Genomic DNA, 26,020 nt, shown 5'->3' on the forward strand with positions numbered 1-26,020 from the left:
GGTTCAAACTCACCAGCCCCCAGCCGCTCTGCAAGAGAAAGATGTGGCAGTCTGCTTCCATAAAAAATTTACAGCCTTGGAAACCCTGTGGGGCAGTTCTACCCTGTCCTGTAGGGTCACTATGACTCAGAATCGGCTGGAAGGCAACAGATTTTACATTACCCGGAGGAGCCCTGGTGGCACAATGATTTAGTGCTCAGCTGCTAACAAAAAGGTTGACAGTTGGAACCCTGGTGACCTGCTCCATAAAGATTACACCCTAGGAAGCCCTCTGGGGGCAGCTCTACTCTCCTGGGTCTCTGTGAGTCATAATTGACTGGGTGGCAAACAACAACAATGCATTGCTAGGACCTGCACAAAATATTTGCTCAATAAATAATTGTTAAATGAAGAAATTAGGTGACTAAATAAGTGCTGTTTTTAACATTCCTGAGAATTCCTAACTTTTCAATAATGAAATCTCCCTAGATCTGCACTATCTGTCTCATAACTTTTAAAGATTTATGTATGTTGTTGTTAAGTGCCGTTGAGTCGGTTCCAACTACAGCATCCCTATAGCAGAGAACTGCCCCATAGTGTTTCCAAGGAGCATCTGGTGGATTTGAACTGCCAACCTTTTGGTTAACATCTGAGCTCTTAACCATTATGCTACCATATATAGGGACCATTTAAAGAAATGATCACAACAGTGCCTAATACATTTATTAACTAAGTTGATGTTGTTACCAGTGTATTAAAGCCATGACTTTTCAGTTCATCAGCCCCAAATTATACTCTTTTTCTGTCATTTGATACAGTTGTCCCTGACCTTGTAGGACACGTCGATTGTTATCATTTTCACTCTTTTCCCCCATTTTCCTCAATGAATCAGTGTGTACTTCAGAGTCCATAACATAATATAAAATTCAAGTCTGCCATATATGGCAGTGTAAAAGTCTGTAGGTAATAGCTCTGACTTAGCAGCAAGTGACAAATATGTAAAGATTTCACTTCTCTAAGGCCCTTAATGATGGCAACTCATAATACCAGTTGTTCTCAATCCTGGCTGCATATTAGAGCTACCCGGAGTGCTTGTAAAAAGCACCGATACTCAGTTAAAGCAGGATCTCTGGCCTAGGCGCTGGTCTGTTTTTAAAGGTCCCAGATATGCAGTCAGTTGTATAATGTGCAGTCAGTTGTGATCCACTGGTGTCCTCACAGTCATGGCTGGGTATGTAACTTCACCCCCACCAAGGGCATATGTTATATCTCCTAATTGCTTAAACTTGGCTAAGATGCAAATACATTACCAAAAAGGGATAGTGACTGTGCAGAAAGCCCTTGGCTGGCTGCCTTATTCACAAAAAATCTCCTTCCCTGAGGACACCGTTGATCTGCAAGGTGGCTATGCCTGTGTATTATAACTCTGTCCTACTGGCCATACGTGATTAGCACAGATGTGGACACCTAAGAGAAGTCAGTCCAATAATCTTTCCTCAGATGTTGTAAGTTTAGAACCAAGTTGGAGCTGAGCAGTAATGCGCTGGTAATGCTTTTTGTAGCATTTGCCAATTTCCTTGGTGTAAATACACTGTGACCAATTTCAGACTAGTAATGTAATATCATCTGGCTTGCAGAATTCCTAAAAATTTAACAGCTGGCTCTCTCAAGACATTGTGAACCAGCTCCAGCACACCACTGAACTGAGTCACTTAAATGTCAGCCCCTTCAGGTGGGGTTCTGAGTCCTTGGGTGATGGAAACAGTTGATTTGCTCAGCTGCTAATCAAAAAATTTGAGGTTCAAGTCCACCCAGAGGCACCTCAGAAGAAAGGCCGTGCCTGACCATTTACTTGCGTTCTGAAAAATCAGCCATTGAAAACCCTGTGCAGCACAGTTCTACTCTGACTGATGCACATGGGGTCGTCTTGAGTTGTAATCAACTCCACAGCAGTTCGTTTCAGGTGAGATTCAAGTATACTTCCTGCCCTGTTTCCTGCCTTTCTTGGGCTGAGTAGTGCAATTCTTTCTTAAATTCCGTGAAGACATGTCCTCCCACCCTTGCCATTATCTTCCCAATAAATTTTTCTTTTTTCCTTAAGCTAATTATGGCCAGTTTTTTTTTTTTTTTTTTTTTGACATGTGCAATAAAAAACAAACTAAACAGAAGAAATAGATGGTACCCAGCTACAACCGATGACTGCCCTGACAGGGAACACAACAGAGAACCCCTGAGAGAGCAGGAGTACAGTGGAATGCAGACCCCAAATTCTCATAAAAGGACCAGACTTAATGGTCTGACTGAGACTAGAAAGACCCTGGAGGTCATGGTCCCCAGACCTTCTGTTAGCCCAAGACAGGAACCATACCCAAAGCCAACTCTTCAAACAGATATTGGACTGGACTCTGGGATAGGAAATGATGCATGCTGGTGAAAGAATGAGCTTTTTGGATCGAGTAGACACATGAGACTTTGTTGGCGTCTCCTGTCTGAAGGGGAGTTGAGAGGGTAGAGGGGGTCAGAAGCTGGCCAAATGGACACAAAAAGAGAGAGTGGAGGGAAGGAGTGTGCTGTCTCATTAGGGTCAGGGCACTTAGGAGTATATAGCAAGGTGTTTATAAATTTTTGTATGAGAGTCCGACTTGATTTGTAAACTTTCATTTAGAACACAATAAAATTTTTTTTTAACTAAAATAATTGGTCACTGATTAATCTATTAACATTTCCGTTTGAATAAATGTATCGGCTGATCAAGCAAGTCAACTTTCAAGTCCCTGGGGGAAACAGAGGAAAGAAAAAATCCTGAAATTGAGGAAAGAGCATAGTCACAGGTGGGGTGAAGGACAGGAGAATGCTAAAAACAAACCTTATTTTCAGCATTTTGCCCAGCACGGTTTCTGGCACTCTCTATCTTCCTTGTAGAAAATTGCTCAAACTTGTAAAAGGTTATTGATCCAAACACTATGAAGCCAGGTTTGTTTGTTTGCAAGCACTCATCTCAGACCCTTTAAAGAGGCTGGGATACTGCAGCTTTGAGTATAGGAGAGAGAGCGGAGGAGTAGGGGAAAGCAAATTGGGTAAGAAAAATTACGTGTCTGAAAAAAAGGCAGAAAAAAATCAGGGGCACTAAGGCATTATGTTTCGTAAAGTAAACAGATTGTCCATGGAATGGTATGTATCTTCAATACGAAAAACTGTATGTGGTATTGGGGAGAAAACTGAGTTCATGTGCTCATTATCGATAAGAGAGATTTAAGCTGGGAGTAGAAAATTTGATTTTAAAAAAAGGATGTCAGTATAAAGACAAAACTAATTACAATCACTTATTCAAACTTTCCACCACTCAGGCTTAATTATATTAAACCGAAAAACTAAAACCATTGCTGTCAAGTCAATTCAGACTTATTAATTATATGTACATCAGTAAATATATTACATACAAATGTGGTTCTTTTATTTTATTAATTTTTCCTCATAAAACTTAGCCTACATAATTTAGGCTGATGTAGCATGTTTGCCTACTTTGTAGTATGTTTGCCTAGTTTAAAAATTAGCAAAACTATGGCTCATATCTTGCCATTCTCTGTTGTGACCTAGTGCACTCAATTATTTCTTCTGGTTCTCCATTCCCTCAGCTGCAAATGATAATTAGATTAGACCATCTCTAAGACCCCTCTGTTGGCCCCGGGTAGTGAAAACGGTTTGCACTAGACTAATAACTGAAGGGCCTGAAGATCTATTCCTATAAGGATTACAGCCATTGAAGACCCTCTGGATGGAAGTTTTACTCTGAAACACATGAAGTTGCCATGAGTCAGAATTGACTCTATGTCAGTGGGTTTGCCTTTTTTTTTTTTTTAAAGATCCCTCTGGCTGTAACAAACCCACCCAGCAGCTCTGTGAAAGAAAGACCTGGCAAACTTTTCTGTAAAGATTATAGCCAAGAAAACCCTATGGAGCAGTTCTACTGTGTCACATGTAGTTGCCATGAGTGGGAATCAACTGGATGGCGCCCAAAACAACAACAACTAGCTTTAATAGTTTAAGGGTCTAAATATAGTTGCATATGCACACTTTCATGTATTTTCTGAGAAAGAAGGGAGAAAAACTAAATGGATACATTCAAAATCTTTGGATTTTTTTCCTTTGAAGATCACACATGAAAAAAAGCAAGGTAAGCATGGGCTTACTTGTGCTTGCTTACTAATCCATAGTGAACAATTTCACACGTGGTGAAAATACATGAAATTGTTCACTACTGACTAGTGAGTAAGCACAAGTAAGCCTTTGCTTATCTTGGTCGCTGGGCCATCCACCCCGCCAGGCATTGTAAATTTGAGAAGAGGCTTTGATTCTGTAGGAAGGTGTTGTAGGTTTGGGAGAGAGACAGATGCCAGCCATACCTAGAAGCAGAATCTTTGATGTGGTGGAAAAATGTAAAATTGTTCGCTACAGATGGTCTGGTAAGCAAGGTAAGCACTGTGCTTACCTTGCCTGTGGAGTAATTCATCCCTGGTGATAGTATGAGGAACTCTGGTCGTACGGTGGTTAAGTACTCAGCTGCTAATCAAAAGGTCAGTTGTTCGAACCCGCCAGCTATGAGAGAAAGATGTGGCAGTCTGTTTCTGCAAAGATTTACAGCCTGGGATACCCTATGGGGCAGTTCTACTGTGCCCTACAGGGTCACTATGAGTTGGAATCAACTAGACGGCAAGGGATCTGGTGTTTGGTTTTTGGTAATAGTGCTAGTCTATCACACAATCTGGCATAATTTGCTTTAATTCCTGGAAGAATCAACTCTTGATACGTAATAGATGATAAAATAGGGAAGTAATAGAAGGATGACACACACACTTGTATCAGCATTCTAACTTAGTCATAAGAAAGAGAACTCAACAGACATCTCCAGGAATCTTGAATGGCCTTTAAAGCTGCCATTATACAATGTATTTTCCTAGTCCAGTGCCTCTTAAATTTGGGTGTTTATAGAAATCAGCTGGGGAACTAGGTAAATATAAAGACCCAAGATATATCTTAGGAGTCCCTGGATGGCATAAACAGTTCAACATTGGCTACTAACCTAGGGGGAAAGACTCATTAACAACCTGTGTTATGCAGATGACACAACCTTGCTTGCTGAAAGTGAAGAGGACTTGAAGCACTTACTGATGAAGATCAAAGACCACAGCCTTCGGTATGGATTACACCTCAACATAAGACAAAAATCCTCACAACTGGACCAATATGCAACATCATGATAAACAGAGAAAAAATAGAAGTAGCCAAGAATTTCATTTTACTTGGATCTACAATCAACACCCATGAAAGCAGCAGTCAAGAAATCAAACAATACATTGCATTGGGCAAATATGTTTAAAAGACATCTTTAAAGTGTCAAAAAGCAAAGATGTCACCCTGAAGGCTAAGGTGCACCTGACCCAAGCCACGGTGTTTTCAATCACCTCATATGCACACGAAAGCTGGACAATGAATAAGAAGGCTGAAGAATTGACGCCTTTGAATTGTGGTGATGGTGAAGAATATTGAATATACCATGGACTGCCAAAAGAACAAACAAATCTGTCTCAGAAGAAGTACAGCCAGAATGCTCCTTAGAAGCAAGGATGACGAGACTTCATCTCAAATACTTTGGACATGTTATCAGGAGGGACTGGTCGCTGGAGAAGGACATCTTGCTTGGTAAAGTGGAGGGTCAGTGAAAAAGAGGAAGACCCTCAATGAGATGGATTGACACAGTGGCTGCAACAAGGGGCTTAAACATAACAAAGATTGTGAGGATGGCGCAGGATCGGGCAGTGTTTTGTTCTGTTGTACATAGGATGACTATGAGTCAGAACTGACTTGACGGCACCTAACAACAACAACCAACCAAAAAGCTGACAGTTAAAATCTATCCAGAGGCACCCCAGAGGAAAAGCCTGGCAATCTACTTCTGAAAGTTCACAGCCATTGAAAATCCTATGGAATGCAGTTCTACTCTGAAACACACAGGGTCGCTATGCATCAGAATCGACCTGACGGCAAGTGGTTTTGGTTTAGAATCTATCCTACTTCAACAGCCTAGCCCTCAGTGTTGATCTGTTGCGTTACTGAGTGGTAATATACAACAAATTTTGAGAATCACTGCTCTTGTCTACTTACATTTCCACTCTTCTTGAAAGTTTTCTACCCATTAGAATTGCCTGAGAAGCTTTTAAAAATCATGATGCCCAGGCTGTGCTCCATACCAATTGAGTCAGAATCTCTCTAGGTGAGTCAGGGATCAATACTTTTTTTTAAACTCCTGAGGTGATTGTAATGTGTAATCAAGTTGGACAACTGGAGTCTTTTACCAATGCTTCTTAAACTGTAATGTGCATACTAATTTCCTAGAAATCTTGTTGACATGCAGATTCTGACTCAGTAGGTCTGGGAGGGGGGCTGAGATTCTGCCCCCAAGAGATATCATTGCTGCTCAGAGAATCACACTTTGAGTAATAAAGTCCTGGAGGGCAATTTTATATCTTCTTTTTTCTGAACTCCCAGCCAGCCAGGAGATGACTTAAAGTTAAGAACTCAGAAATTGAGACACCATGATAAAAGAATAAGTTAATTTTGATTATGCTTCTGATGATATAAAGAAATTTTAAACTAGAACAAATGATAAACTGAAGGTTCTATTTGGATGCTATAATCAGAAGGATAGTGGAAACAGCATATTGGGTGTCCAGGAATAAAACATTAAGTCCACATGGGACAAACAGAACTTCAAAAAGATGACGAGACTTCATCTCAAATACTTTGGACATGTTATGAGGAGGGACCAGTCCCTGGAGAAGGACTAAACCAAAAGCAGTAAGTTTCCTAAATACAACCAAACACTTCAAGGGACAGAGTAGCAGGAGCAGGAGTCTGGGGACCATGGTTTCAGGGAACATCTAGGTCAATTGGCATAACAAAGTATATTAAGAAAATGCTCTGCATCCCACTTTCATGAGTAGCATCTGGGGTCTTAAAAGCTAGCAAGCAGCCATCTAAGATGCATCAATTGGTCTGAATCCACCTGGAGCAAAGGAGCATGAATACCAAAGATACAAGGAAAGTATGAGCCCAAGAGACAGAAGGGGCCACACAAACCAGAGACTCCAATCAGCCTGAGACCAGAAGAACTAGATGGTGCCCAGCTACCACTAATGACTGCCCTGACAGGGAACACAACGGAGAATGCCTGAAAGAGAAGGAGAAAAGTGGGTTGCAGATCTCAAACTCTAGTGAAAAGACTAGACTTAATGGTTTGACTAAGACTGGAGGGGCCCCAGAAGACATGGCCCCCAGGCTCTCTCTTAGTCACAAACTAAAACCATTCCCGAAGCCAACTCTTCAGACAAAGATTAGACTGGACTATAAGACATAAAATGATACTGGTGGGGAGTATGCTTCTTAGTTCAAGTAGACACATGAAACAATGTAGGCAGCTCCGGAGGCAAAATGAGAAGGCAGAGGGGGACAGGAGCTGTTTGAATGGACATGAGAAATACAGGGTGGAGAGGAGGAATGTGCTGTCACATTATAGAGTGAGCAATTAGGGTCACATAACAATGTTTCTGTATGAGAAACTGACTTGAATTGTAAACTTTCACTTGAAGCACAATAAAAAAAAAAAGGAAAAAAAAGATGTGCTAGACAAAAACAAACAAACAAACAAAACCCACTGCAGTTGAGTCAATTCTGACTCATAGTGATCCTATAGGAAAGAGTGGAACTGTCCCATAGGGTTTCCAAGGCTGTAAATCTTTATAGAAGTAGACTGCCACATCTTTCTCCTGCAGAGCGGCTGGTGGGTTCAAACCACCCACCTTTTGGCTAGCAGCCGAGCACTTTAACCACTGTGCCACCAGGACTCAGTGCTAGATAATTGTGTTTGTGCTAGACAAAGATACATTGAAAATCAATATTTTAAGTCAGAGGAGTTGAGAGAAATATATGGTTGATAAAATACTGCTTGTGAGAGCTTTTTTATTGTTGTTATTAAAGATGTTTAATTGTATCTGGAAGTGTTTCTTTAAACTTTTTTTTTTAATTTATACTTTAGATGAAGGTTTACAGAACAAACTAGCTTCTTATTAAACAGCACACATATTTACACATATCGTTTTATGCCATTGGTTAACAACCCCACAACATGTCAACCTTGGGTTTCCTATTACCAGCTTTCCTGACCCCTCCTGCCTTCTAGTCCTTGCCCCTGGGCTGGTGTGCACCTTTAGTCTCCTTTTGTTTTGTGGGCCTGTGCAATCTTTGGATGAAGGGTAAACCTCAGGAGTTGCTTCATTGCTGAGCTAAAAGTGTGTCCGGGGGCCATACTCTTGGAGTTTTCTTCAGTCTCTGTCAGGCCAGCAAGTCTAGTCTTTTTTTCTCAGTTAGAATTTTGTTCTACATTTTTCTCCAACTCTTTCTGGGACCCTATATTGTGATCCCTGTCAGAACAGTCAGTGGTGGTAGCCGGGCACCATCTAGTTGTACTGGACTCAGTCTGGTGGAGGCCATGGTAGATGTGGTCCATTAGTCCTTTGGACTAATCTTCCCCTTTTGTCTTTAGGTTTCTTCGTTCTCCCTTGCTCCCAAAGGGGTGAGACCAGTGGAATATCTTAGACGGCTGCTCATAGGCTTTTAAAACCCCAGAAACTACTCGCCAAAGTAGAATGTAGAGCATTTTCTTTATAAACTGTGTTATGCCAATTGAGCTAGATGTTCCCTGAGGAGAACTTTGTTTTGATGAAAAATTCCTATAGTGATAATGAACTCTAAATTTAGGGGAAGTGCCCTATGAACTCTTTACATTTAATTTCGTGGTTATGATATATTGTCCCTGGGCGGTGCAAATGGTTAACACACTCGACTGCTAACCGAAAGGCTGGAGGTTTGAGTCCATCCAGAGGCACGTTGGAAGGAAGGCCTGGTGACCTACTTTTGGAAAAACCAGCCATTGAAAACCCTATGAGCACAGTTCTACTTTGATACACATGGGGTCACCATGATTTAGATTCAACTGGTTTTATATGGTAACATCAAAATAGAAAGTCCCTCAACGTATTTAAATACAATTTACTTTCCTGAACAATAATGAAAAAACTAAACAAGATTGATTTCCATTATAACTTGCTGATTTTTAAGTAACTCATCTCATTTTCTTAAATGTGTGCTTCAGCTTTGTATATTTAGTTTAGCATCCTAAAAACACCAGCCAAACTGATACATGTGTATCACATTTTAGATAAATTGTACCAAGTATAATTATTTCAGTATAGCTCTTTATGCCCTTAAGTTGCTCTTTTCTCAATTTTTAACCCTTCTTTTAATATATTGAATAATATATTGAAATATGTTCTGAGAATTATTCTTAATAGGTATACAGGTTTCTCCTGCTATCTGAAAGTAGAGTGTTCATATGAAACCTTTCATAAGCCAAAATGGCATAAAGTGAAGAAGCGATTGCCAGTAATTAATATGGGAAAATTTTTTGAGCACTTCCAGACCCCAAAAAATAACCTACCAAATCATAGCAAACAACACATAGAACCTAAAATAACACTAACATACCGTAAGGGCAGGAATGATATGATAAACACACAGCCTATATAAAGCAGAAATAATGTATGTACAGTGTAGTTCCCAGGCAAGGAGCTTGGCAACACCACTCTCACTGCTTGGGGTGTGTGCTGCCTCCTTATTGCCTCCCTGAAAACAAACATTGAACACTAATTTCACTTTTGGCCTTGTTTTGTACAAGTGAAAATCCATTTCGGATTTCTTTCAGCTAGTAAAAACAGGTACTAACGTAGGTCTTTCATAAAAGTTAAGTGGCCTAAATGGAACTTTCGAAAACCAGGGGATACCTGTATAGTGTAGCGCTTCCCAAAGTGTGTTCCCCAGAACACCAAAGCAGCAAGGTCTTCCACCATTCTGCTGAAATAACTTTTGCTGCATGTATTTCTTTCTTTCAGAGGTTCATACTGCAAAGCAGGTTACTAAGGACTCTTACTAAAAGCCCTTGCAAAAAAAATAATACTGCTCAGTTCTGCCTACCAACAGCACCAGTTGTTGTCAGGTTGACTTCGACTCATGGTGACCCCATGTGTGTCAGAATAGAACTGTGCATCATAGGGTTTTCAATGGCTGAGTTTTCCAGAAGCAGATTGCCAGGCCTTTCTTCCAAGGTGCCTCTGGGTGAACTTGAACCTCCAACCTTTCAGTTAGCAGCTGAGTAGGTAAACAATTTGTACCACCCTGGGACTCCAAGCCACTGCTTTCCCAAGCTATTTGGCTACAAAATTCCCTCCCCACCCAGGTCCTCCACACCCCAAACCCCAACATATGTTAATTTCCCATGGCACATATTTTATGAGATGCTGCTATATGAAGTCATATTCATAGAGGTTGGGGGAGTCAGAAAACATTTTGGTGTGCTCAATTTCTTTCTACCCCCTCAAAAATAGCTATTTCAATATATAAATAGCATCCACGAAAATTATTTCTGATAAGAAAGAGTTTAAGGTAATTAAAAGCCCAGGATAATGAAATTACAGTCTATATTTAATTAACTACTTCACAGTAATTAAGTGACTGTTTCTTCTAATCGAAGGCATGACTTTGAGAGTTGATTTTCTGAAAGCAATTTTCTAAGTAATAATTCCATTCATATTGAAACATCAGCTGGAGAAAGGGGTGAACATGGTTCTGTTAATCAGATTGCACCGTGCCTTATGTCCTGGGTCTCCTTTCAATAATGAAGAATGAGCAGGGATATAAGGACCTACAAATTAATTAGATCATCAACCAAACTCTGAGGGGAATGAAAACCTACAGCCCTGTGCAGATTTAGGAGACAGCTCAGTGCTTGGCATGATCTCCTACTGCAGTTAGGCTGAACTGCTTGGTTGATAGATTATATCAAACATTTTTTGGATGCTGCTTATTTTTTGGTCTCTTTCTTTTCCCAGCCTAGGTCTTGTAGGTTGGATTCAAACAACCAATAGGCATGGCACAGCAAACCTGCACACACACTGACTTTGCTTTATGTATTCAATTCGGGCATGAGGCAGTGGACCGCTTGCGTAGCCACCACCCATCTGACAGTGGAGGCTTGCTCGTTGTTATGATGCTGAAGAGGACTCAGCAGAGCTTCCAGACTAAGATGGACCAGGAAGCAAGGCCTGGTGATCTACTTGCAAAAATCAATCAGTGAAAACCTTATGGTTCACACTAGTTTTATCTGCAACCAGTCAGGGGGACGGCATAGAACAGGACAGTGTTTCATTCTGTTGTGCAGGGGGTTGCCATGAGTCAGAGGCCGACTTGTCAGCAACTAACAACAACAACAATTCACACCAGAACAGAGAGTACAATCTCTGTTTTCTGAAAATCCACCTTCTTGAGCACTAGAACCAGAGACATTACTACAACAGGTCACTCCTGTATTAAAGCAACAGATGCACAGTCAAGAGGAGCCAAAGAACTCAATTCTGTGCCTTATGTTGGGACCAGCAATATATGATTACTCTGATTACCTGCAAATAGCAATAAAATATTATTCCTTTTTCAGGGAAGCCGAGACACATATGAAAAGGACTGGCACCGGAGGGAATACAAAAGAAGAAAAAACAGGAGAACAAAGGAGACCGGTGGCAAGGGCAGCACAGATTAGAAACTGCGTGTGGAAAGCCGAGTCCTCTGGCAGCCACGGAAAAGAGACGTGACAAACTTAGAGCAGTTCAGTCATGTGGGGAGGGGGCAGATGGCCTCCTGGTCTCAAAAGGGTAGCAATGAAGGTATTCACTTATTTACTCTCTCACTCACTCATTCAACAAAGACTTACTGAGTCTCTCTGTGAGAGAAATCTAAACTTGTTTGACTTCCAAGCTCCTACTTCTTCCATTACAATGAATCAAGGCAATTAATGATTCCTTAATCTGCTGCAATGAAAAGAATGGCACGAAATTCTCCTGGCATTATATACTCAGGAGCAGAGGTAACATAGATGTTGAATATTGTTTTATGAGATGGGAATGCCAGCGAGGACCAAGGCTGACGGAGGACCAGATACCTCTCTCCCATCTGTGTATAATGCAAAGCCCGTCCCCTTCTCCAGATAGTAGACAAACCATGAAGGTGAAAGATAGAATTCCGGAATTGACTAAGAAAACTTTGATATGACTAACTTTTTTCTAAATCTCTAAAAGCAAGTCTCTACAACTAGGTGGATTTGGGACTAAAGATAGAAGTAAGTTACAGAGAAGGGAAAAATGATACAGTTATTGCATATTTAGGTTTGTAGCCTAGAAAAGTTATGTTCTTGTTGTTGTTAGGTGCCGTTGAGTTGGTTCTGACTTAAACACTGCTGGGTCCTGCACCACCCTCACAATCATTGTTATGCTTGAGCTCATTTTCGTAGCCACTGTGTCAATCCACCTCGTTGAGGGTCTTCCTCTTTGCCACTGACCCTGTACTTTGCCAAGCATGATGTCCTTCTCCAGGTACTGATCCCTCCTAACAACATGTCCAAAGTACATGAAATGCAGTCTCGCCGTCCTTGCTTCCAAGGAACATTCTGGTTTACTTCTTGCAAGACAGGTTTGTTCATTCTTTTGGCAGTCCGTGGTATATTCAATATTCTTCGCCAATACCACAATTCAAAGCCGTCGATTCATCTTTGGGCTTCTTTATTCATTGTCCAGCTTTCAGACGCATATGATGCGACTGAAAATACCATGGCTTGAGTCAGGCGCACCTTAGTCTTCAAGGTAACATCTTTGCTTTTCAACACTTTAAAGAGGTCCTGTGCAGCAGATTTGTCCAATGCAATGCATCATTTAATTTCTTGACTGCTGGTTCCATGGTTGTTGGTTGTAGATCCAAGTAAAATGAAATCCTTGACAACTTCAATCTTTTCTCCGTTTATCATGATGTTGCTCATTGGTCCAGTTGTGAGGATTTTTGTTTTATGTTGAGGTGCAGTCCATACTGAAGGCTGTGGTCTTTGATCTTCGTTAGTAAGTGCTTCAAGTCCTTTTCACTTTCAGCAAGCAAGGTTGTGTCATCTGCATAACACAGGTTGTTAATGAGTCTTCCTCTAAACCTATATTCTTAGGTTTGGTTTAAAAGAAATATTGAAAAAAATTCCACTCCCAAAATTTTCTAGTAAAAATTTAAGAACAAGATATACTACCTCTATTTAACAACAAAAATGATATCACGTTTCCATAAGTATGATTTAGCACTTCTCTACTTTTGAAAGAATAACTTATTCTAGCTGCAAACCCTTATATTCAAGATTGGCCATTAAAATAGACTTTTCAAAAAACCATGTTACAGTCCCATGGTTTTTAATTTAGTTTTACAACGTATAGATGGTGTTGTGAATAGAAACGATGACTCCACTTTTCAAATGAAGTACCTTGATGAATATATTCATTTTCTCCTGACAGGGTATTGTTATTGCCTTAAATTTAATCTTCGTTCTGCATACGCTGCAGGGCTTTTTATGGCTAAACTGTTTTAAATTATCTTATGATTCATCCACCTTGAAAAATGAATGCACTCTACCCACATTAAGGCCGAATGATCTGTAGTACACTGTAGATGACTTTAAATTTGATTTTCTAGAGATATTTTGTTAAAGCATTTATCTTAGCTGTCTAATAACCATGCTTCTCGATTCACTTCAAAGACAGGGTTGGCAGAATTGGCTGAGCTTGCAGAGTATGTACTCGCTCATTATTCAGCAAATGTGGTTGCTGTTAGTTGCTGTGAAGTTGATTCCAACTCATGATGACTCCATGTGTGCAGAGTAGAACTTCTCCACAGGGTTTTCAAGGCTGTGACCTTTCAGAAGCTGATCGCCAGGCCTGATAGGCAAGCAAATAAGGGTCAAGGCTAGAGGTTCTGTTAAAACAGAATGAAGCAAATTAGTCTTCAGGTCCACACAGAAGGAAGAGGCAGCCAGTGTTCCTAAGGATAGGATTGTAATGACCACTCCAGGGGAGAGGTTATTTTTTCCCTGCTCTGGTGTGAAACAACCTGTGGGCAGAAGATAGGGGAGAACGGGATCTAGACAACAGTAGAAATAGATCAGAAGTCTGCAGGTAAATCTGATTATATGTGGCCAAGACAGAGGGGCTAAACTTACTTTAGCTTCATGTATACTAAAAATATGAACACTATAGAGTCTAAAAAATTGTTCCAAAGGTCATTATCAATGCCTGGTATACTTCTCTGTAATTAGAAATATGTATAGATGGGCAAATGCATCTGTTATGTAAGAGGGACTGCTATGATCAACTTAAATTTGGCCCAATGAACCTATCTTCCCCCAGCAAGGGTTTGAATAATATGAGTTGTATTTTGTCCACGTTGTAAACTAGGGAAAAAACTTAGAAAGGCAAAGTTTCTTTCCCACACAAGCCAGTGGCAGACTTATATTTGGAACTCAGAGTGAAATGTGACTTTGGAAAAGTTATCATCTCTGTGTAGTATTTTAAAATATTGTGAGCAGAGTGCCTAAGGAAATAGGAGACAGTATTAGAAATCTGAAGACAATCAACCTCAAAGTACTTAAAAGTTCTAAGGACTAAAGTGTGATAACTTTCCTACACCATAGAAAGCTAAACAAAGTAGTGCAGGCTCTTAATAGGGGAAGCAATTGCATTTGTTCCCATAAGGAAGGAAACATTCACCTATAAAGGACAGGAAATAGATTGGTTTTTGAAGGACATCATCGCATTGGAGCAAATCCATAATCATGGCCATGTCTGACTCCTTCATCAGACAAATAATCTTACTTTAGCGCTTGTTCTCTTCCCCTGTCTCATGTACACACACACGCGCGCGCGCGCACACACACGTACATGCTCAGCTCTGTTACCTGAGCTAATTATTAACCTTCTTAGACCTTACTTTTCTCATCTGTAACATAGGAGCAACAGCATCAGCCTCCTAAGATTTTTGTGAGAATCAAATGAGATGATCCTACAAAGCCCTTAGCACAGTGTCTCTATGGCAGGTAAAAACAGTTAATAATAAGAGCTCAGCTGCTAGCCAAAAAGATTAACAGTCCGAATCCACCAGTTGCTCCTTGGAAACCCTATGGGGCAGGTCTACTCTGTCCTATAGGATCTCTATGAGTTGGAATTGACTCGGTGGCAGTGGGTTTGCTTTGGTTTAACAGGTAAAAAAAAAAGATTGTAATGATTGTCTTTACACATGGGATAGACATTAGTGCAAACTAGTAATATGATTTTGATTCAACAGACTTCCCAAGTATGTAAACAGATGTTGATAAAATGGTCTACAGTCCTCAATTTAACTTGGATTTATAAATGAATTACTTTAAGTGTTGTTTATTGTTAATTGCTGTTGAATCAGTTCCGACTCATGGCGGCACCATGTATAGATCTATACATTCAAACCATTGAAGGTCAGTGCTGTAAAAGAACTCCAAGCCTTTTTCATGGTGCACTAAACAATCATGAGCTAATTTGCATTAAAGAAACACACATTGTATGGGAACAGACTGTATGTTTGTCTTATAATTACAATAATAAATGCAGTGACAATACTTACCACTGAGCCTCATTGCTTAGGGAAAACCTGCATTCAATAAATGATGAGGAACGTTTTTAGAGAATAGATTTTGCAACGTTGAATAACTACCCAATGGAATTCAGCTGTAAGATTGTAAATAACAATTCTGTCAAAACTACTTTATTGATTGACCTGTGCCCCCCAAAAAGATATGTTGAAGTCCTAAACCTGAGCCTATGAATATGACCTTGTTTGGGGGAAATAAGATCTTTCTTTAAAGATATTGTCAGTTAAGTCATATTGCAGAAGGGTGGGTCCTGGTCGTAATTCCTTCTGAGTAGTATCTTATAAAAAGACAGAACACATAGACATGGAGAGAGGGTCACACACAGGGAGAAGATGACATGGTAAGATATATCTACAGGCAGCAAAGGAACACCAAAGATTGACGGCAGCCAGTCCCTCAGACAGAGTCAGCACGGCTGATACCCTGATTTGGACTTCTAGGCTTCAGAACTGTGAGACAATAAATATCTGTTCTTTAACAATACTCAATTTGTGGTATTTTGCTATGAAGGTGCTAGGAAACTAAGAAACAGGCTACATTTATGTCTCTCACCCTTGAGACAGTGGTGTATCAAGAGGCTTTGGAGGAAAGAAAATCAAACCAGAAGGGTGGGCAGAGGCACAAGGATGTGACCAGTTCAACACTCTCTGTGGGGCTTCCCTCATGAATTGCATAGCGACCTCTGATTTTAGGGGAAAGACTATCCATTCCTTTTCATGACTTAAGAAATCAGGCACACCATGCCAAAGGACAGCATATTGACATTTTAAAAGCTTGGCCCACCACCAGAGGAGGCTGCAGAAGAAAATTGGTGACCCTTGGATCACTTCTTCCTCTCTCCCACTTACTTGACAGCTTGAGCAACACTTAGATCTGCTTTCACAATCAAATGAACTTGAGTCCCAGATTCTTGGTTTTGTAGGTAAAAGGGATCGAGAGATGCAGGAGAAGGGAATTTTTGGTTCTCTGATCATTTGTGCAAATACACACACACACCCACATAGATACATACGAATGTGTATGTAGATATGTGTTATCTTCTTCAAGCTTCTCAAGCATTAGCCCAGCCTGTCACATGTGGACTGGCCTGTCTGCCTTTGTACACCTGCACACCTCACACCATCATTGGCCTCCAGAGCTGAATTAAGAAACAGGACAGCCAGGTAGATTCCCAGGGCATCAAACTTTAATGGCTGTCAAAACCAGAGCTGATATTTAACAAATATGCACAGTTGTTCTAGCGTAGTTGTTCTAGCTGTAAAACATTTAAATACTTCCATATTGGTCTCCCTAGTTTCTCCTCTGGGATTTTCAGAAGCCACCTACCCCACCATACCCTGAAATTCTCCATCAGGCAGACACAAAATGTTTAAAGCTTGACCCACCTAGGCATTTAGGTCATGCTCTATACTCAGGAGTAGCCATTCTAATTGGTCAGTGGTAGATGTGCTAATTGTCGTTGTTCTTAGCTTCTGTGAGGTCGGCCGCTGACTCATGATGACCCCTTCCATGCACAACTGAATGAAATGCGCCATCCCCGTGATTGGTTGCAGATGAGATAATGTTCTGGTGTGATCCATAGGGCTCCCATTGACTCAGTTTTTGAAGTAGATTGCCAGACCTTTCTTCCTAGCCTGTCTTAGCCTGGAAGCTCTGCTGAAACCTGTCCAGCAACATAGCAACCTGCAAGCCTCCACTGACAGATGGGTGGTGGCTATGCATGAGGTGCCAGGAATTGAACTCAGGCCTCCTGTGTGGAAGGTGAGAATTCTTCCATTGAACCACCAATGCCTCCAATATGTGCTATACCGATTCTTAAATATTTTTAATATCACCCCTGACTAAAAACATCACAGGAAAATGTCACTTGATGGACAAAACTATACTTGCTGGAACTTTTGTCAAGGAGATCATAATATGGAATTGGAAGGGGTAGTGTTGAGATCGTTAAGGTAAAAATTGAGTCAAGACCCCAAAGCAGCATGTTCAAGGTATGGCTATCTAAGAAGAGTGGGTCTTGTTGATTGCAGTGTTGGGAAGGCTTGTGTGCCGCCACAGCTGAATTTCACAGGACAATAGAGGGAAGACTGTTCTCCCTCCCCCACTTGCAGCACTCAGCCTTCCCTATAAATATATTTTGAAAAGATATTTGAAAAATATTAGTTTGAAAAGGACCAAATTATTAGCCTTTCTGGGATGTTTTGATCTAATATTGTTTCAGCAATTTGACACCAAATTTCACCTTAACCCCCCAAAGTTCAAAGCCTACCCCATATCCTGGGACCCATCCTGTTCTCAGGGACATTTAAGGAGCTAGTTCACCAATCACAGTAACTTATATCAACATTGCTGCTGCTTCTGGCTCTTTCTGCTCTGGCCTTGGGCCCTCATTCTATTAATTAGCCTTAAAAGTGCCATAAATCTATGACTGGCTCCTTCGGGCATGCTTGGTCCATTTCCCTTCTCCTGTGTCTGGCCTAGCCTTTTTCATGTGAAGCCATGTCACATGGGTTCTGCTGCTTTCTTATCCAAATCTCCACATTTTGCCCATTTCACTCTTCTGCCGGACTCCTCACCTGTTACCTTTTGCTGGACCTTGTGGACACTGACCACCCAGCTTTCTCTTCTCCCCCTCTCTCTAGATGTCCTGGCCGCCTGCATCCTGATGCCCTTGGCCGGGCTCCTTCCCTCAGAGTCTCAGCCTTACAGCCTTTCTATTTCAAGCCTCATTGCAATAGCTCCACTGAGCTACTTGCTGTTCTCCCAAATGTGACCTATTCTTTCTTCTCCCTCCATACCTCTGCACACATTTGTTTATAACAGTGTCTCCACTGTTTGCTTGGAAAGATGGGTATCCTTCTCATCTTTCAGGACTCAGCATCATGCCACACTTTCTCAAAGAATCCTTCCCTGATCCCCCTAGGCTGGGATAAGTCTGCCCTCTATGTGCTCTCAAAGCATCTTGTCTTACCCCAGCCTGCACTTATCACACTGTTACTTGTCTTTTTATTTGACCATTTTCCCCAGTAGAGGTGAACACCTAGAGAGAAGAGCATCCTGTGATTGTTTCATCCTCAGCACCTAGGACACTGCCTGGTACATAAAATACTCTCAATAAATTTTTGTGTAATAAAGTACAATGATAAAAAATAATAAAAGCAGATAATACTTCTAAAGCAACTCTGGGAAATGGGTATATTTTCATCATTCTCATTTTACAGATGAAGAAACTGAGCACAGAGAAATTAAGTGACTTTCCCAAGGTAACATATTCAAGAAATACAGATGTGAGTTTCAGATCCAGGCAGTCCATCACCAGTTTGTGTGCTTAACTGGTACTCTATACTGCCTCTTGTTTTTTGAGGAATGGATAGAACCATAGCAATATTAATGCACCATTTGCCATTAGTTCAAAATAACCTTAAATCTAAAAGTCACCTATTGGGTGAGAAAACTTCATTTATATCCAGCCTATTTTAATTCTGAATAGAATAACATATTTTATGTTCAGGCCTAGATGGCAGGTCCCTAGGGGCTGGGGAAGAAAGTAGGGAAGAAAATAAGTGGGGTCAAAGGGAAAATACCAAAAATTGTGTCCACAGGAGAAAGCCAAGATCAAGTCCCCAAAGCCTGTTCAGAATCAGATACCAAGGGTGGGGTGAGAATCTGCAGAAAAGAGCAAGGAAGAGCATGTTGACCTGTAGTTTCTACCAACACAGGGGATACTTTTCATCTTATAAATTTGGTTACAGTGGACATTGAGCCACTGTTGGCCATTGCAACCCCCCTTTTTCATTGCACCTAAGAATCTTGAACTAATAACTTGACGGTCAATGACAGCCATTTACCTGGGGGATTTATGCCAAAGAATTCTGAGTGTTTCTCAGAGCTGTTTCTCCAAACCTTAGATTTGGGTGACAGTATTTGTGGTTAGTAATGAAGTTAACAAGTGTTATACTACATGGCACCATTCCCCTGCCAGAATTTCATTGTTACATTTGATCACTTAATAGAGCCCAGAGAACCCCCTATGCTGGATTAATAGTGGTATGTTAATAAGTAATCACTCTAGCTAAATGTTTCATGCCCAGAACAAAAGACCAGCAAGGAAATAAATGTAAGAAAACAGAGACTTGTGGTGTGGAATGCCAACAAGACCTTCTCCTCATTTTAAAATTTCCTTGTGTTCTTGGTCCATAGAAACACATAAATAAAGCGGTTTCAGCCACAAGGAATTCCAAGAAGCTTGGCTCTCAAGATTTTTACCTACAAAACATGAGATTAGTTGTGAGGCTTCCAGAGTTTTGTACTGATGTTTTGAATAAACGGAAAAGGTGAAACTCGTGTTAGAACAACTCCCCCCTTCCTCCCTCCTCCCCCCCCCATACGTGGGACAGCTGAGATCATGATTTATTCACCACTGTATCCCCTAGGGGAAACCCTGGTGGTGTAGTGGTTAAGTGCTATGGCTGCTAAGCAAGAGGTCAGCGGTCTGAATCCACCAGGTGCTCCTTGGAAACTCTATGGGGCTGTTCTACTCTGTTCTATAGATAGGGTCGCTATGAGTCGGAATCCACTCCCCGGCGATGGTTTTTTTTTTTTTTTTTTTTTGGTAGCCTCCCAGTGGGGAAACCTTGGTGGCGTAGTGGCTAAGAGTTTGGCTGCTAACCAAAAGGCTGGCAGTTCGAATCCACCAGGTGCTCCCTGGAAACCCCATACCCATTGCCGTCAAGTCGATTCCAACTCATAGCGACCCTAGAGGACAGAGTAGAACTACCCCATTGAGTTTCCAAGGAGCGCCTGGCAGATTTGAACTGCCGACATTTTGGTTAGCAGGCATAGCACTTAACCACTATGCCAAACCCCATAGGGCAGCTCTATTCTGTCCTAAGTGCCACTATGAGTCAGAATCAACTCGGTTGCAATGGGTCTGGGTTTTAGCGGAGCCCTGATGGTGCAGTGGTTAAGAACTCGGCTGCTAACCAAAAGATCAGCAGGTTGAATTTACTAGCTGATTCTTGGAAACTCTATGGGTCAGTTCTACTTTGTCCTAAGGGGCTCTATGAGTTGGAATCGACTCCACGGCAACAGGTTTGGTGTTTGGTTTTAGTGACTAGCACTGATGGTGCAGTGGTTAAGCATTCAGCTGCTAACCAAAAGGTCAGCAGTTTGAACCCACCAGCAGCTGTCTGGAAACCCTACAGGGCAGTTCTACTCTGTCCTACAGGGTCACTATGAGTCGACTGGATGGCAATGGGTTTGATTTTTTTGGTTAGTAACTAGCACAGGGCCTGGCTTATTCGGCACTTGATGGGGTTTGCTGAATGGTATCTTCAAGCCACAGAACAGCATTCTTCCTGTCCCTTATGAGCTGTACCTGGGGCATCTCTTCCACACAGGCAAAAAGCCTCTCAGGGAAACAGGCACAAGCACAAGTGTGGGCCATGTTGCAGCTTCACATTTCAAGCAAGCCACTTTTCTGTGAATGTGTGCTGAGGCCAGGGAGCCCTCTGTTGGCCAGAGGTTCCAGGCTGCTGTTCTATGGTATGAGATTGGCTGAGCCAAAGAGAGACATAGTCCTCCATGGGTAAGGGGTTCACTGCTCATCTTTTTTCCAGAATGGGGACAATCTGTGCTTCAATGTCACTCTAACCACATGGTAAGGTGAAAAATGCCCTGACAGAACCTGGAAGGCTAGACTCCTGCCTTGACCTTTCCACTATTCACTGTTAAGTTTCCGGCAAGTCACTTAACCTCACTTAGCTTCAGTTCTCTCAGTAAAATGAGATAATACCTGCCCTGATTTCTGTACAATTGTTCTAGGATCAATGGCACAATGTATATGAAAGTGTTTGTAAACCACAAAACAAAGCGAAACCCATTGCCTCAAGTTGATTCTGATTCATAGTGACCCTATAGGACAGAGTAGAACTGCCCCTTAGATTTCCAAGGCTGTAAACCTTTATGGAAGCAGACCGCTACATCTTTCTCCTGAGGAGCGGCTGGTGGATTCCAATGGCCAATCTTTTGGTCAGCAGCCAAGTGCTTTTAACCACTATGCCACCAGGGCTCCCGCTATAAAACAAACCTGATAAATATGACTAGTATTGTTCGTAGTATTTGTGGCATTATCAATTATGACTGGTTTCTGTGACTCTGACCTATTGACCTCAGCCTCGTAAAATCAGTAAGGTTAAGAGGGCTGTGCTAATGTTTGAAGGGAATTTTCACACATGAAATTTGAAATATAGTCCAACTGTTATAAAATGCTGAACAACATATTGACTACTTGGAGCTGTTGGGCTGACCTGTAGTTTAGTTTGCTTGACTTAACGTGATATTCATGTATGCAAATTAGCATCACATTAATATAAATTAAAGTCTAAAAATACATATTATCTACCAATATGATGGCATTCTACATAGCCTAATTATAAATTAGGCCTCCATGGGTGATAGTAATGGTATTAAGGCTGTATTTACAAAGAAGAAGAAATATATATCAACAGATACATATTGAGCAACTACTGTGTGCCAAGCACTATTTTAGATACTAAGAATATAGCACTGAACATAACAGACATGGCCCCTACCCTCGTGATATTACAATCTGGTAACCCAATCTAGTCTGAGTGGGTCCAGGAAGGTTTCCTTGAATAAGTATCAATTTATGGACAACTTCCATGAAAGGTGTTGGCTAGAATCCAGGGGGAATGGAATAAAAGGAAGAAGTGGAAGAGTCTATTGGACATTTGTCATTTGGTGACTGTTTATCATCCTCAGAATGATTGTCTCACATTTTAAGTCCCATTGCCGCAAAGAAGACGTCAAAACTCAAATTCCCAGTCTTCCTTACAACTAAATTGCGGACATGTGAGCCAGCTCTGCCAATCCAATGCACTAATATGAGACTTCAACTTTGACTTTGAGCAACATAGGTAGACAGTATTCATGTAGCACTTTCTTTTACTTTTTATTTGCACGTGCAGAGGCATCCAGCTATTTCTGGAGAGAGCAATCATTGCAAGGTCAGATCCTGGCTTGGTTCTGTAGCTAAATTGGAGATGTTGTTCTCCTAGAAGTTTAAAAGTCTGTTTCTACAGTCTCCTAACAAGTCTATGAAGTGCCAAATATCCTTCAATACATTCCCACAGCAAAGGAGATGTGAGAAAGAGCCCATGACTATGGGATCTACTGGTCACGTCACCTGCTTCAGCTTCCAGAAGCAGCTGGCATCAGACAGTGAAGGTTGCAGCTGAAATGTCAGCTCTGAAACCATGTTCTCTCTTAAGGGTCTAGGATAAGATCCTCTCTTGTCCCACGCAGCTTGTGGTGGCCCCAGACATTCCTTGCAGCTTGTAGCTTGCAGCTTGCAGCTGCAGCATAGCTCCATCACCACATGGCTGTTTTCCCTCTGTGCCTCTGTCTCTGTACATTTTCTCTTTTTGTATAAGGACCCCAGTCATTTAGGATTCGGACCCACCCTACTCCAATATGAACTCATGTTAATTTAACTGATCATGACATCTTTTAAAAAACCCTATTCCCAAACAAGGTCATATTCGCAGGCATAGGGATCAGGACTTCAACATATCTTTTGAAACTCAAGCATACCAATGATTTTGAGGACAACCCAAAACTGAGCAATATTTCTTTCGGTTATACATAAGGTTACCATGAGTCAGAACTGACTTGACAACAACAATGAATTGTTTGAGGCAATAATCATCAGTTACTGATAACATCACAAAAAGAGAAGCATTCTAACATTATATCGCTCCATACACAACCACCCTGGAGATAGTGTAGGACAGAGCAATATTTTGTTCTGTTATACATAAGGTCAGAGTCCCTAGGTAGTGCAAGACTTAATGCACTAGACAGCTAACCAAAAGGTTGGTGGTTCAAATCCATCTAGAGGCACCTTGGAAGAAAGGCCTGGAAATCTACTTCCAAAAAATCAGCCATTGAAAACCCTGTGGAGCACAGTTCTACTCTGATACACGTAGAGTTACCATTAGTCAGAATCGATTCAATGGTAACAGTTTTTTTTTTTTTTTTTTTACACATAAGGTCTCCATGAATTGGAGTTGACTTGATGGCAACTAACAACAATGGTATCTCACCAAAAAAAATGGAATTGAATGGAATTGCCCTCTGGATCCAACTTCCTGCAGTTACAGGAAATACAGGAGACAGAAGAACATGTTAAACTACACCACAGAGATGCAATCAGCCAAGCCCAGATTGTTGGAAACTCTATAGTACATATCCTAGTTTCTTCAACTAATAGATTGAAAGGAATAGAGGGATGAAGTGGGAACCTATAGTTTAAAAGAGATTTAATGGATATAATCATAAAACACAATGTATAAACTTTATTTAGATCCCAATTCAAGGAAATCAATAAAAATTATGACGTTTATAAGATAACTGAAATTTTAACATTGCCTGGTTATTTGATGATAATAAGAACTTATATATAATTGTTTAAGTATGATAATATCATGCTTATTTTTGAAATGAAAAGACTTCTTATATTTTAGAGCTATCTACAAAAAAAAAGACCAAAAAAAATGCCTTTCTTCAACATCTGACCCACCCGTCACCTCCCAAACCAATGTCCTATTTCTCTTCTACAGCAAACTTCTGGAAAGAATAGTTTCCACTCTCCATTAGCTGTTTCCCCCTTGGTTAACCTACATGTATGCCTATAGCTCTGAGCAGAATAGTTCCCACCTCTATGTAATGCTCTCTTAAAGCTAAGTGGTGTCTCGGAGGTGTCATATGAGTTGCCGGATCCAATCAGTTTGTCTCAACCTTCATCCTCATTATTTGCTTGACCACTCTTTTATGAAACTTTCCTCTCTTGTCTTCTGTGTCACTGTTCTTGTGATCTTCTCCTCTCTGGCTCTTTTTTTCTTTTCTTATCCCCATAAATGTAAAGCTTCTTTAGCTCCTTCCTCTTCTTGCTCCATGTTTTCTCTTAGCCAATTCATCCGCTATCACAACTTTATCACCTCTTGGTGCAATTTTCAACTCTGACTTTTTCATGAATCCTTGTTCATATTTCTAACTACCCACTGATCTTAAATATGGACATTCTTATTAGTTCTTCAAGTCAAATATGATCAGTCTCCAATTGTACCTTCCGCTTATCTCAGTGCAAATCTCTGGTTCTAAACTAGAAACTTAGAAATCCATCTCTATCATTTTGCTCATTTAGTATCACTTGCCCATGTGCCCTCTCCCCTTTTCAAACTCTCATCATTCTTTAAGGCTCAGCTAATAGTTCATCTTCTTCTCAAAGCCTTCCCTGACCCCAAATGTACTGTAAATTCTATCCTATAAGTCTCTGAGGGCAGAGGCTGTCTTAGTTTCCTAGAGCTGCTGTAAAGAACAGAAATTCATTTTTTCACAGTTCAGGGTGTTGCCAGTGCCATGCTCTCTATAAAGGCTCTAGGGTAAGATTCTTGTCTCTCCCAGCTTCTGGTAGTCCCAGATGTTCGTTGGCTTATAGTTGAAACATAACTCCAGTTTCCTCCTCCATTGTCACATGGTACCTGTCTCCCCCAGTTTGGGTGAGTGTGTCTCTGTGTCTGTGCTGCCTTTTATGTAACTAAAAGGTGATTAGGTTTACGACCCACCCTACACTGGTATGCCCTCAATTGAGTAATTGTTTATATTATTACAGAAGGTGATTACATTACATTTCATTGCATGTAATTACATTACCTTACATCCACAGATATGGGGGCTTAGGATTCCAGTACATATTTTTTGTTCTGTTGTACATATGGTCGCTATGAGTCAGAACCAACTGGATGGCACCTAACAACAACAACAAATTTTGAGGGGACACAATTCAATTTATAACAGAAGCCACAGATTAAACAACTTTGTACCTCTCATTCCAACTTAGTCAGCTTTCAAAAATGTCTCTTAAGCAAATGAAGAAAGCAATGAATGAAGAAAAAACTGTAAACATTTTGAGGGATAGAGAGGAAAATGTAATCAAGGCAAACTTCTTGGTACTGCCAGGAATAATATTTACATAGTCATGGTATTTAAACGTACTGTTTGATTTTCAACCTTTAAAATTGACCTACAGGAAAAATAAGACACAGAAGATTTAAATATGATTATATGACATATTATAAATGCTACCTATCTTATTTTTTTGTTTGTTTTTTTGACCTATCTTAAAGCTGTGAAAGTGAAAATCCTGTTGGCAGAAGATGGGGGCAGAAGTTGGGAGGAGAGATAAGGAGACATTTAGGGACATGAATATCTTCCTCTTGGAGGAGTGGAGCTTTGGGGGTCTGGATTCAGACTGCCTAGCCTTGAGTCCCTGCTCTGCCACCTTGCACATCTTGTGACCTTGGGCAAGTCACC

This window comes from Elephas maximus, chromosome 2 (genome assembly GCF_024166365.1).
Source record: "Elephas maximus indicus isolate mEleMax1 chromosome 2, mEleMax1 primary haplotype, whole genome shotgun sequence".
Taxonomy (NCBI): Eukaryota; Metazoa; Chordata; class Mammalia; order Proboscidea; family Elephantidae; genus Elephas; species Elephas maximus.